Source organism: Dermacentor albipictus, chromosome 8, assembly GCF_038994185.2.
Source record: "Dermacentor albipictus isolate Rhodes 1998 colony chromosome 8, USDA_Dalb.pri_finalv2, whole genome shotgun sequence".
Lineage (NCBI taxonomy): Eukaryota > Metazoa > Arthropoda > Arachnida > Ixodida > Ixodidae > Dermacentor > Dermacentor albipictus.
Window position 1 is genome coordinate 128,518,105 of NC_091828.1, and position 14,151 is coordinate 128,532,255.

The 14,151-nt window shown below is 42.1% G+C and overlaps 1 protein-coding gene across 5 annotated transcripts in view; it reads left to right on the forward strand.

The window, feature by feature from the left end:
* Positions 1-14,151, forward strand: part of LOC135918975 (organic solute transporter subunit alpha-like) — a 63,989-nt gene that overhangs the window by 5,984 nt on the left and 43,854 nt on the right. For 2 of the 5 annotated variants that reach the window (XM_065452702.1, XM_065452703.1), the window contains one exon: positions 98-249. The exons of the other annotated variants lie outside the window; for them this stretch is intronic. The gene's annotated coding sequence lies outside the window, so the exon portion shown is untranslated. The remainder of the gene's footprint in view (positions 1-97; positions 250-14,151) is intronic. 5 annotated transcript variants of the gene reach the window in all.

Here is a 14,151-nt window from a genome sequence, read left to right on the forward strand (position 1 = left end):
CGGTTTAGTGAAAATTAACAAAAACATGTAGCACCAGGAGCACATAACATGATATGCCTGAAGCAGCATGGCGAAGCACAGTGTCCTTCTGTTGCAGTGCTGGGCAACTGGGCTCTGTTCCTGGCAGCTGTGGAAAGCCTGATGGTGGTAACGACAGTGGCGGTGTTTGTGCACGAATGCCACTACCTCAGTGCCTGCTGGCCCCGCAGGACACTACTCTACAGCTCCCTGGCTCTAGCTGTGTTTCCTGTATGTGAAGTTTCTCTCTGTGCAGAGCTTTTGTGGTAAACTTGAACCTTCTTGTAATGAAGTCACATCCAACACAAAAATAGCCTTGTTATATGTGATATTAGCTATAAGCACATTTCTTTATATGCTGATATCAGCAACAAAAATTTAAGTTTCCTTTGTTACATCCGGTAATTTGTTATATCCACAAATTTGTTGTACTCGTGTTTGTAATAACAGGGTTTGTTGGATCAAAGGTACTCCCTATGGTAGTAAAATAGCATGAGAGGCAACTACTATACCAAGGCTAATACCAGCTGCTGAACATAACTCTGTTTCTGTCAAAGAAGTTGCATTTGATTTAATTTTGTTCTTAATTAAGCATTGGCAGGGTGTTATCAATGTCCTTGTGAATTAGTGCTAGTTGAATTGAATTCTGGGATTTTACCTGACAAAACCACGATTTCGTTATGAGGCACGCTGTAGTGGGAAACTCCGGGTTAGCTTTGACTGCCAGGGGATCTTTAATGTGCCCACAATGCACGGGACATCAGCATTCTTGCATTTCACCTCCTTTGAAATGTGGGCACTGCAGTCTGGATTTGATCAACTAGTTGAATTTCCTCTTTGTCATCTGTTTGTCTTGGTGCGCTTGCCTTATGCAGAGTTTTGTGGCCACGGGCTGCTCGCTAGTTTTGCCCACATTGTTTTCGGTATCAGTAGTGCAATTAGCTATGCCGCATGTTTTTAAATTCTATTTAGTTGTCTGTTAAAGGGACAGACTTTTTAATTACTAATCTTAGAACACATTTAACTGTGAAATTTGAGGCTGAGGGGTAGTGAGGTCATGTCTGCTCATAGGACTATAGCACCACCTGCGAGATATACAACCCTAAGATGTATTACGAATTATCAGCGTTTCAGCTGACACTTTCCAAAAAGCATGCCTCTAACAATTCAGGTCAACGTTAACTGGAATGCAGAGGCATTCTTTGAAGCTGATTTTTGGGGACAAAAAGTGGTGCTAGTCTTAGGATTTCTGCTAAACAGACTTCACTTCAATACCCAGAGGCTTCAATTATGCAATTACAACATTTGAACTGAAGTTAGTAATTAAAAAGCTAATATTTTAGTTAATTGCAAAATTATTGTTGCAAGTTTTCTTGCTGCTTATGTCTGCCTAGTCGTGTAGCCTATTGCAACAGTGGCAGAGGCCTAGATATGATAGTTTTCTTTTTCTAAAGTGTTCTGCAGTGTGAGACAGTTACACTGCACACGGCCCTTTATTTCCTGCCCCATTTTCACCCTTTTATTACAACAAAATTCCCTAACTGAAAAGAAAAACTGTATAATTTAATGTTGGCACATTTCAAAGAATACTGCAAGCAATGGAGGAGTAATTAATACGAGTTAGCGCTCCTGGCTTGATGTTTTCACTCTGTGCTAGAACTGCAAGGGCTGCATGTCATGCATGCCTACAGGAGTGTCAAAGCTAACACCAGCTTGGTTTGTTTAAGCAGCCATGATATTTCTGTTGCACATGCATGTGTCTTTTTGAAGCATGCCCATACTCAATTTCTCTCATACCTGGCAAACAAAGTAAGCTGCAGTCATAATGTAGATTACTCTTTTTTTTTCTTGTATGTGTACTGAAAAGTTCGAGACTGTGCATAAAAGAATATTTGTCCTTCAGCATTAAAAGTTCTCCTAGTTAATTTATTTGGTACCGGTACCCCAACCTAGAAAGCAACTAGCTGTCTTGTAAACGAAATTATACTGCATGCAAGACCTGTGAACTTGCGTGTCTGTTGACAGACATGGCTGAAATTTATGTCCACTATATGTTTTTATGTATTATAGGTGTACTTACGTACATGTGTATATATATATATATATATATATATATATATATATATATATATATATATAGACAGCTAGTTGCTGTGCGCGTGTGTGTTTTTAGTATTTTTTGCATGCTTTTTTATTCGCTAGTCGACCTGTGCATATTTGTTGTATATTGTATTGGACGAGCCACTAGCCATTTTAGGCTATCGGTCCAAATATTCTTTGTACATGTATTTTCTGAAGTCCTCGAAAAATAAAGTTTCAGTTTCAGTCTTCTTAAACATGTAGCACTACAATCACGTTTTTGTACATATGGTCAATGTTACTGAGGTCTTGCCTTTTAAGTGTTGTGTGCAGGCATGCCCCACCTCATATTTGTCTATATCAGTAATAGATTCAGAATTATGGTTTTTAAAATTGTGTTTTGTTATAACCATCATGATGACGTCGTCATGCAGTGGTGATCTCCATTCTATGAACACTGTTATGTCAAAGAAATTCTATCCAGATTGATACATGCTAATAAGGAGAGCCAAATTGCAACTGTAATCTGGCATAGGAAAAACAGACTCAGGAGCTTCACTCAATAGTTTAGCCAGTTATGCAAGGTGAGCATGATGCAGGCAGATACATGTTCCGTTTATGTCAGCCATGGAAAATGCACGAGAACTCGCAAATGGTGCGGTTGTTGAATGTCTTCTCTCACCCAATTCCTCTTGCTCTTGCATTGCTTGCTGTGCTTCAACATGATCATGCAAATAATGTGTCGTTGCTAACAATTCTCTCTGTATTTTTCCTCCTCTGCCCACCCTCTCTGCTTCTCTGTGGCATTCACCTTTGTGAAGGTAACTTCGGTCTGTGCCTTAGTGGCCACCGTGTTCCCAAGAGTTCACGATGCCACTTCTTCTATTATCATGCTGTAAGTGAGCACAGGTGCACAGCTGCATGCAGCCAAAGTGCAGCACTTGTGCTCTAGTACAGAAGCACTGGAGAGACTTGTATATGCAAGGCTCTGCAGTTTTTCAGACCTGACTGCAGAAATTGTATGCAAAATAAGCACATAGTTTGAGTAAGCTCTGAGTACATTTATTTGACTAATGAATTATTGAGAAAATTAATTGTACATTGTCCTATTAAATACCCGCACGCTCTCTTGCTTTTGTGATTGCAAGGCCAGTGCATGTAAAAACAGTGGCTTGACTGACTGATATAATAAAAGGTACAGTACAGTATACAGTATATAACACCGAAAAACTTAAGCATTGGCACTTGATCACTTTAGCAAGCAGGAGCATATGATCGGAGATCGTTGTTCAAAACGCGCATACAGTTTGCGTTGAGTTTCACCTTGCGCAGTTGGCCTAGGCCGTGCCGACTTCATCAGCCTGTTGGCGTGGCCTAGGCCAATTGTGTGAGGTGAAATTGAACACAAACTAAGCGCACGTCTTGAACAGCTATCTTTGATTGCACTCCAGATGTTCTATTTTTGGCTGGTTCTGCTGTTAAGTAATCCTGTCCTAAGCGAGCATACACATTTGTTTCAGTTTCATTTAGAGAACTGCGCCCTGTGCTATTTTGTGAGATTTCTGTTCAACTTGCTGTTCCTGTACATTGATTGCCTGTGATGAGCCTTTCTTACATATGTATCAGTGAAAAAAATAAGGAAGGGGTGACAATAGAGACCAAGTGAAAAAAAAACGAGTAAAAAAAGCGCTGTTGTCGTCCCTTCCTTAATTTTTGCACTGTTACATAAGTTGAAATGAACCAAATAGCCCATCAAGCAACCATTCAGCCTTTCCTAGTATGGTAAATATTGAAAACTTGTTTGTTTTCTACAATTCTTGTGAAGCTATATCACACATGCACACGTAAATTTCTTTTCCGATTTCACAACTACTGTGTGCTGCAGAAACTTGTGGATGTTGCATATTCTTGATGGTGAAGACATTTATACTTTTATCTGTTATATTTCAATATTCTTTCAGGACATGCTGATGTATGTACAAAGTAATGATCAGCTCCCACAACCATAAGTGCTTGTGTACATGGCTGGGCAGTATGAGTGATACAGGCACAATACATAAGCCTTAAAACGTCAAATTTTTTAATATGTGTCAGCAAAAAAAATAAAAATAAATAATTAAACAGCACAATAAAAAAATCAGCAAATTTAGCAGGGCGAGAATATATGTAAAAAACAAATGATGTAACGGAAAGTGACATATTGTTGAAGACAAGGTGCAAAATTTGTGGATGCATTTAAAGTATTGTAGTACTAGCCATGATCTTGTTTCTGGCATAGGTTAGAATTTCTGAGCTGTGCAGTGCGATTATTTTCATTCCTGACATAGACAGGCAGGCATGCAAAATATGAACACCACAAGAAAGAGAAGGGCAACACAGAACACTCACTATCAACTGATAAACCACGCAGTGGTAGAAAAGAAAGAAGACGTAAAACCTATCCATAAAAGATAACGGTTTAGGCATAACATATCTGCCATGCAAGATAATTAAAGGCTGATTTATGCACGTGAGGCTGACTTATGCACGTGCTACTGGTAGTATTATGGTAAATGTAGCGCATGAGTGGAAGAAGTGTGGTCAGAGAACATGAGGAAGAGGAGGATGTTTTACCCTGTCTCAGGCTAGCCTTGATTCCTTTTAAATAAACCCTGTTTCTTTCCTGACATAACAGTTTTAGTTGAAATGCGGGATAATAAATGTTATTTTTTCTTTGTCCACCGGGTGCATTGGAATTTGCCAGTACCCCTATCGCAAATCAACAGATGAAAAGTAGGACACCGAATGAAGGCAGTCCAATGCATCATCTATCTTTGGAAGAGGGTAAACATCTTTCTTGGTAATGGAATTGAGACGGCAGTAATCCACACAGAATCTCGCAAGTGCCATCTTTCTTTTTCACAAGTATAACTGGAGCCGCCCATGGGCTGGAGGATCCCTGGATTACTCCTTTCTGTAGCATTTCGTGAACTTGTTCATCAATAATCTTGCCGAAGTCGAAGATACATAAGTGCTTAGTTAGAATGTTCACTAATTTATTTATTTATTTTATTTATTTAGGAATACTGCAGGCCTTAGAAGGCCCAGGCAGGAGGGGAAAGGTACATACAAAAAAAGAAACAATAGATTGACAAAGGAGTAAAAAAAAAAGAAAGCTCCGGAAAAAATGTATTAGAAAGTACAATCGCATAATGAGTAAAGCACCTCTAAATAATGCATAGAGAGTGGCAGGTACAAATTGAAACACTGTTTCACAAGCAAAGTTTCAAAGCACAGGAAATGTAACAGAAAAAAAAAAGGAGGAGTGCATAATTCAATATTACTACAACGCGCAAATGAATAAATATTGCACAACGATACAAATTGAAACAAGATTTCGTAAGAACAAGCACTAAAATTAGATAGTAATAGAGGCTATTGAGTCAGTGCTGAGAAGTTTGTTATAGGGTAGGCTGTTCCATTCCGTTACTGTTCGAGGGAAAAAGGAAGACATAAAGACATTGGTTCTACCATTATAAGGCGTTAATGATGCAGCGTGGCGATGTCTTGTTCGGCGGGCAGTAAGGGGTGTTATGTAAGGTTCGGGAGAAAGAGATAGTTTATTGTTACTCAGCAAGAAGAGAAATTTAAGCCTGTGAATTTTTCTTCTTAGTTGCAAAGACTGAATATTGTGTTCAGCCATTAACTGAGTTGGGGAATCACTTGTGCGATATTTAGAGAAGATGAACCTTACTGCTTTACGTTGTATCATTTCTAGCGCATCGATGTTAGTTTTAGTATAGGGATCCCATACAATAGCTGCATACTCGAGTTTAGGACGGACAAGAGAGGTGTAGGTGATAAGACGGGTTTCAGAAGGAGCGTGTTTTAATTTATGCCTGAGGTAGCAAAGCTTCTTAAAAGCCGAGTCGCAAACATGGGAGATGTGCGAGTTCCAACTAAGGTTGCTGGCTATTGTAACACCGAGGTATTTATATTCATTCACCTCCGTAAGAGGTTTGGATGCTAGGCTATAGGTAAACGACAATTTATTAATTTTCCTAGTTATTTTCATAAATACTGTTTTATCAATGTTAAGCTGCATGTCCCAGCGCGCACACCAAGCTAGTATGTCTTGAAGGTTAGAGTTTAGAATAACTTGATCTTGTCGGCAAGTGATCTCATTAAAGAGGAGGCAATCATCAGCAAACAGTTTTATTTGTACGGGTTGAGTAACAGTGTCGACAATGTCATTAATATATATGTTAAATAATAATGGTCCAAGAACACTACCCTGGGGAACACCAGAAGTGACAGGAAGGGTGCTTGAAGAGCAATCATCAACTACTACGAATTGCGTACGGTTAGAAATATAAGCGCGAATCCAATTTACGAGATGGGAAGGAATGTTCAAATGTTCAAGTTTTTCTATTAGCTTTGCGTGTGATACAAGATCAAATGCTTTCCTGAAGTCCAAGAATATGATGTCAGTTTGCCCTGATTTGTCGATAGTGCTAGCGAGACTGTGAACTACAGTGGTTAATTGGGTTACAGTGGAGAGGCCCTTTCGAAAACCATGCTGCATAGGAGATAGAATGGCTCTATCGTCGAGAAATTTATTGATTTCAGAAGCAATAATGTGTTCTAAAAGTTTGCAACAAGATGAGGTTAGTGAAATGGGACGATAGTTTGCCACTAGTGATGGATCGCCTGTTTTTAGTATCGGAACAATACGAGCAGAAAGCCAGTCGTTAGGAAGCACCGCCGATGAAAGGGATGCACGAAAGATGATTACGAGAAAGCGAGATAGCATTTCAGCGTACCTGTGAAGAAACACGTTTGGTAGGTTATCAGGCCCAGGAGATGATTTTGTTTTTAAATTCAGAAGCATAGAAAAGACGCCAGACAAAGAAATAAAACTAAAATCATTGTGTGCTACGCTATTTACACGAGGGGAAACGGGCGAGTTCGAAAAGACACTGTTAAAATAAGCATTGAAGTGAACAGCGATATCTTGTTTAGCGACGACAGGATTGCCCTCATGCATAATATGGTCAACTGATTTACTTTTTTTACTAAGATAACCCCAAAACTTGGAAGGAGCAGTTCTGATGAAGTTAGGAAGGGTGAACTGGTAATAGCGAAGTTTAGCAACACTGATAGCCTCATTTAATTTTGCTTGGTAAGGTTCTACTATGTCACGAGAAAGACCCTGTCGTCTTAGTCGTTTAACCTTTCTCTTTATGTGCACTATGTCGCGCGTCATCCAGGGAGTAGCTCTATATGTTCGCTTGGTTTTATTTGGAATAAAGTTGTCAATACAGTGCGTACAAATATTCATAAATTCATCCCAAAGTTGAACGGTGTCGTGTCCCCCAAAACCGCTAAGACTAAAGTCAAGATAATCCAGTATGCTCTCATCCCTGGCACGTGAAAAATCCTTTACAGTAATAGTTTTACAATGAGTAGATCTGAGAGGATCAAGGTAGCAAGAAAAAGCCACAAGTTCATGATCCGAAATGCCATGTTCAACAGAGACAGAATAATTATCTAAAGTCCGGCTAATAAACACAAGGTCAGGTATTGAGGCAGAAGTAGTGCTAATTCGTGTAGGCTCAGTAACCACTTGCTGCAAGTTGTGCATCAAGATTATGTTACGCAACTGCTCATTATTCATATTAACATCAGCGCTAGGAGTTCCGTGAATCCAGTCAACTCCCGGAAGATTGAAATCACCTATGAGAAAAATTTTTTCGTGCACAAAAGTCGCCATGTGATCACGCAGATCATTGAGAAATTGCGGAGCGGAATCGGGAGCGCGGTAAACAGCAAAAATCAAAACAGAAACATTATGGCATAGAATTTTTAAAGAGATCACTTCAAGATTAACAGCTTGACGTAGGAGAACTGCCGAAATATCTTGTCTCACCAAAATAGCAACACCGCCACCTCTAGTAGGTCTATCACGACGGAAAGCACGGTAATTAGAGGGAAAGATATCTGTATCTTCTATTTCGTCATGCAGCCATGTTTCTGTGATGACGAGAATGTGTGGGTTACGCGCAAGAATTATCGCGTCAAGCTGATCACTCTTGTTGATAACACTGCGTGCATTGATATTTAAGATTCGGAATTCTTGAGGGGGAGCAAGTCAGTCCTTTTTTGAAGTACTGCGATAGTCATGGATTTTAATCCTGGTGTTAGTGGTATCATTCCATATAAAGTATTCATTGTTGACCCGTAGTTTTGCGTCTATCAAAGTAACTTTTTTGCCCTCTTTCTTTTCATCCTTCGCGCTGTCCCAAAGTAGTTTACGTTTTCTGAGGGTTTCATGCGAATAATCATTTTGTACTGAAATTCTGGTCCCTTTTAACTTGTTGGCGTTTTTTAAGATTGCACGTTTTTCATTGAAGTCCTGAAAGAACATAATAACGGGTCTTTGTTTACCAGTCTTCCCTAAACGGTGGATTCTTCCAATCGAGCTGCAATTTACGTTTAGCATGTGGGAAAATATGTCAGTCACAATTTTTTGCTTAAGCTCAGTTTCTGTTTCAGCAGCTTCCTCCCGAAGGCCAAATAGCACCAAATTGGAACGCCTACTCCTATCTTCCAATTCTACTATCTTGTCTTCTAGAGATTTAACGGTTTGTTCAAGTTCATCAACACGAGCAACACGTTTTTCTAAAACAGTGAATCGATTGCCCCAATCAGTAAAAAGTTTTTCCATGTTATTCTGCTGCGTTCTAAGCATCGCCATTTCTTCACCTAACTTAGTTTGTCCTGCCAGTATTTCTTGCAGCACTTTTTCAATATCGGGGCCTGGATTTGTCTCAACGTCACCGCACAGCAAAAGTAAACACATACAGTACATTTCGTAAGCAATACTAGCACAACGCCGGGGGCACGGCAAGACCAAAAGACAGCGGCAATCACTCCTAAATGAGGCAGAGTAGTAACTAACCTGCATGAAGCAGAGGAAAGGCTTGTGAGGCCACATGCCCGCAGTTGGTCCGCCGTGCCCACTGAAATTGTGCAGCTGCAGTCGTCCTTTTGTACAGCAGGCCACTGATGTCACATGATGTGTAGGTGGCGCTATGGTTGGATTGCGCGGGAGCAGAGCTGGCGTGACGTGGAAGGAAGGTGTTTCGTGATAACTCTCCATCGTTGCTGACGTGTTAAGAAAACACGTGGAAGGAACAGGCACGTTTTGGCAGCTTGAAGATCCGGTAGAATAACTGTTTCGGTTATGGCACTCGTCCGTGCTGATTGACTTGCTGATCATAGATTCTTTGAGTCTTCTGAACAAGCACCAACTTGTTTATGTGGAACATCTGCGAGCACGGTGACTGGCGTCGACTTGTGCTCTTTGAAGAAAGAAAGCTTCTTGCCAGTGGGTACCACTGTGTTTTCGCATGAAGCGTTGACAATCCATAATTTAAAGCGCTGCTGAGCCACAGACGCAAGACAATGTGGTAGAAAAATGTTCCTCTTCATGCACATTAAATGCACAGGCTCTACTGCTGTGTCGAAGGGCTGATGACTGCTACTAGCGCAGCCCACTGGACACAGTGGACAAAGCAGGCACGAGAGTGTCCGCAAAGGCATGAAATGCACTGTCCTCGCTTGGAACATACTGCCTGAGCTTGTAGGAAATGTCACCACTTATAAACATCTCCCCTGTTGGGCAATCATCTGTGGCACCACACATCTGGGGGAAATCGATACCTATCATAACATCATGTGAGGAGCGGCAGAGAATGGTAAATTCAGTCGTGAGAACTTGACCACCCAGTGACACATGCACAGTGCAAACACCAACAGGCTGCAACGAATCCCCACTTACGCCATGAAATGTTGCCACTTAGTCCCATTGAAACACCACTTTGCATCCTAATAACCTTTTAAAAGCAAGGCTCATCACAGAAACAATAGCAGCACTGTCCACTAACACCATTGTAGACACACCATCAACAAGGACTTGTACTTTGTTCTTCAACATAACAACAGGCGGAGGCATATCTTTTAGCAGCAAATCTCCAGTGACCTCACCTCCATTGGCTGCGCACTCTAGCTTTCCGGTGGTGGTGACCTTGAACAACACCATGGTGAAGGAGATTGGTGCAGTCGAGGAGCAGGAGATGGCGTCACGCTACGGTCAGTAGCGGGGGAGCAGTTCCGGAAGTTTCCTTGCCAAAAGCTGCTTCCAGAAGGTGATTGCACCATTGAAGGCCATTGGGTGTTGGGTGCTGGGTCTGCAAGTTGATTGTACTGAGGCCTGCTTGGACCTGGAAGTTGTCTTAGACTGCATCAAACACGCTGGCCTAGTACTCAATTCTAAGAAATGTCACTTCAATGAGCGGCAGACATAGGTGCTTGGCCATCTTGTAGACAGGGATGGTATCAGGCCTGAACCACAAAAGACAGCAGCTGTTGAAATGTTTAAGCCTCCCCAATCTGTTAGAGAGCTTCATAGTTTCCTAGGCCTCTGCTCTTAATTCTGCCAATTTATACCCACTTTTGCTGATGTTGCCTATCCCCTGACTGGTCTGCTGCATGAGGACACCGCTTTTGATTAAACTCACGAATGTGACACTTCTTTTTGTTGACTGAAGTTCCTACTGACAACGGGCCCCATTCTTTAGCATTTAGACCCAGCTGCACCAACAGAGATCCACACCAATGCAAGTGGTGTGGGCAATAGCGGAGTCCTCATTCAAGGATGCGACCAGAAAGAGCACGTCATTGCTTATGCAAGTTGCACGCTAAGTAAGCCTGAACGCAATTACACCGTTATGGAGCAAGAATACCTAGTGGGCATTTTTGCTGTGCAATGTTTCCACTCGTATGGGTACGGCCATCCATTCACAATTGTCACGGATCATCATTCGTTGTGCTGGCTTGTCAACCTCTGTGATCCCTCTGGTCGTCTCGCATGCTGGGCTCTACATCTCCAGGAGTACAACTTCACAGTTTCATACAAAAGTGGTTGCCAACATGCTGATGCAGACTGCCTTTTGAGAATGCCACTAAACATAACACTTTGTGATGCGGATAACTTTGACCACATTGCTTCTTTGGCGCCAGCATTCCTTGATAAAGAGACCTTTGAGAAGGAGGAGCGAGAATACCTCAGCCTACAACTGCTTTTAGTGCTGTGCATGACTCCACAACAACCCGAGGCTTTTGTGTTCATGATGGCCTCCTCTACAAAAGGAATTTCGCAACCACTGGTGTGCACTTCCTTCTTGTTGTTCCAGAGAAGCTATGCTCCACTATTCTGCAGGCCATGCGCAACAATCCTACCTCCGAACATTTAGGAGCAGCACATACGTTTTATCGTGCCTAAGAGTGGTTTTACTGACCCCGAATGCATCGGCCGACTGAAATGTATGTGGCCAATTGCGATCAATGTCAGGCCCACAAGCACTTAACTACCACACCAGCCAGACTCCTACAGCCACTGACGCCTCCTAGCTCTTCTTTCGAGCAAGTTGGAATTGATCTCATGGGTCCCTTTCCCCGCTCATCGAAAGGAAACCATTGGATCATCGTAGGTACCAATCATATGACCCAGTGCTGCAAGACCAGCCACCACCAGCCAAGTTTCCCTTTTTCTGCTGAACTCGATCATTCTTCGTCGCGGCCCTCCTCGAGTCATCATCAGTGACCGCGGCCACCAGTTTACTGCACATGTCGTAGAAGAGCTTCTTTGATTGTGCGTTTCCAGCTTTCGCCATTCGACACCATATCACCCGCTAACAAACGGGCTGGCCGAGCGTACCAACGTTTCATGGTGAATATGTTGTCCATGTACGTCGCATTAGACCATAAAGACTGGGATGAAATTTTGCCCTTTATTAATATGCCTTTAACACTGCAAAATACGAAACTACTGGCTAGAGCCCGTTTTTCTTCCTCTACACTCGTCCACCATGCCACACACTGTACACCGTATTTTCTTTCTCAACCCATGACGACCTCTCCATCCGCGAGACTCTGTGTCTCACTGAAGAAGCTAGACGCTTGGCTCGCATGCGTACTCTGGCTTCGCAAGACTGGTCAAAAGCACGGTACGACAGGCACCATCGGGATGTCACCTATTCTCCAGGGGATCTAGTCTTGCTGTGGTGTCCTGTGCAGAAACGTGGCCTTTGTCAATAACTTCTTGCCAGCTATAATGGCCTGTACGTTGTTGACAAGCTCAGTGAGGTAAAATATCGACTGGCACATCTCACCGCAACTGGACGATGCTCCGCCAAGACTGAGGTTGTACATGTCTCTCGTCTGAAGCCCTTCACTCTGAAAACTTGACTGACTTGCCCGGCGAGCTTCATCTAGGAGGGGAGAAATATTACGGTAAAAGTAGCGCATGAGTGGAAGAAGTGTGGCCGGAGAACACGAGTAAGAGGCGAGCGACGTTTTGCCTCGTCTCAGGCTCGCCTTGATTCCTTTTAAATAAAGCCTGTTTCTTTCGTGACGTAACAATATTATTGATATGCCATATGCCATAAGGTGCATTTATTCATTTTTATGTCTGAACAGAACTTTAATGTTTGCAAGTTGAGGAGTGCACTTGCAATTGTGGCAGTGCATAGAAAGGTTAGGTGATGTTTCACTGGTCAACAAACAATCATGCTCAGTTAATCAGTGTTATGTTTAGTCAACCTCTATTTGATGCAATGGCCTGTGTGCCCTACATAACAGTGACTACAGCTAAAAGGAACTTCATAAACTAGTACGCCTATATGGCATTTTACAAACTTTGTAGTATGCTTTACACAACACCTGTCAGATTGTTTTCTTGTTGTTCAATTGCTCTTTTTCTTTCTGCACGGTGGTGCATATATTTTCTAGATTACTGCCAGCCATCAAAATAATCATTGTATGGGCTGTCAACATACCTCTGCTCTTATATTTCCAAAGTGAGAATGGCCTAATGCATTTAACTGGTTATTAGTGGTTTTTACGAAGAAAATCACTAACTTTTAGGCACATGCATGTGCTTTGACAGTCTGCAGGTGCATTCTTCTGCTGTTCCGATAGCAAAGCGCACTGATGGAAGATTTTGTTGTGCACGGCCAGATCCTGCCTGCAGTAGCTCTTCCCTGAAGTCGCTGTTGTTGTTCCAAGGGCTTTACACTTCCCTCTTTTTGTGTGTGTGTGTCTGCTGGTGCCTATTGTGCTTATCACAGTGGGGTGGACATTTGGGGACAGCCTTCCCTAATATATTTACAAACGTGAGCGAGTGCCCACCAATGTTGCCGAGCTACCTGGTCACCATGTTGTTCCTGGAACCTTGCCTTTTATTAAAAGAAAAAGGAAAGCCTGTTCTGCTACAGCAAAACCTTGGTTGGAGGTAGATGTCCACTTTGTTCCGAGGGTGCAATGCAAAGAAAGAAGCATGTAGAACACATGTTAGGAGAAAAGCTACAGTCAAGTAGAGTTAACAAAATGCCATTCAGCATAATCACAAGGAGAACATCCTTTTTCGATGCTTCTTGTCTGTCATTACAAAACACTGTAAACTTATTTACTTTTTATACAAAGATACATGCGACAGTACCACGGCTGTTGGTCCACTAACCAAGGAGCAGCCTTGCTCAGATGTGTACCCATTTATCAGATTACGATTAGCATATTTATTTGCAATTAGCATATTAAAACTATTAAAGTCTGTACTAAGGGTTCAAGCTAATAAAGCTTGAACCCTTAGTACAGTAAAGTGGTCTCTTCGCTGCTTTTTTTGTGCTGGACTAATGTCATTATTCTGCACCTGTGTTTCAGTTGTCCATGGTTATATGATAGCCTACACATGTGAAATGAGAGTACCCGGAGCGCCACCTCGTTTCTAGCAAACTAGTTGGTGAAAAGTGTCTATAGGCTTTTGCACTGAGATGAAAGAACACCACTCTAGGAACTGTTGCACACATTTATAAAGTACCTGTGTTGCCTCTGTCCTTCAGGCTTTTGTGAGCATAGCGGTGATGCCCAGGGAGCTCTCATTGGAAAGGCCTCTTAGTGGCAATGTTTTCCTTGCCATGCATTTCTTGGTTCCAGGCTGCTTGAGGATTTCTC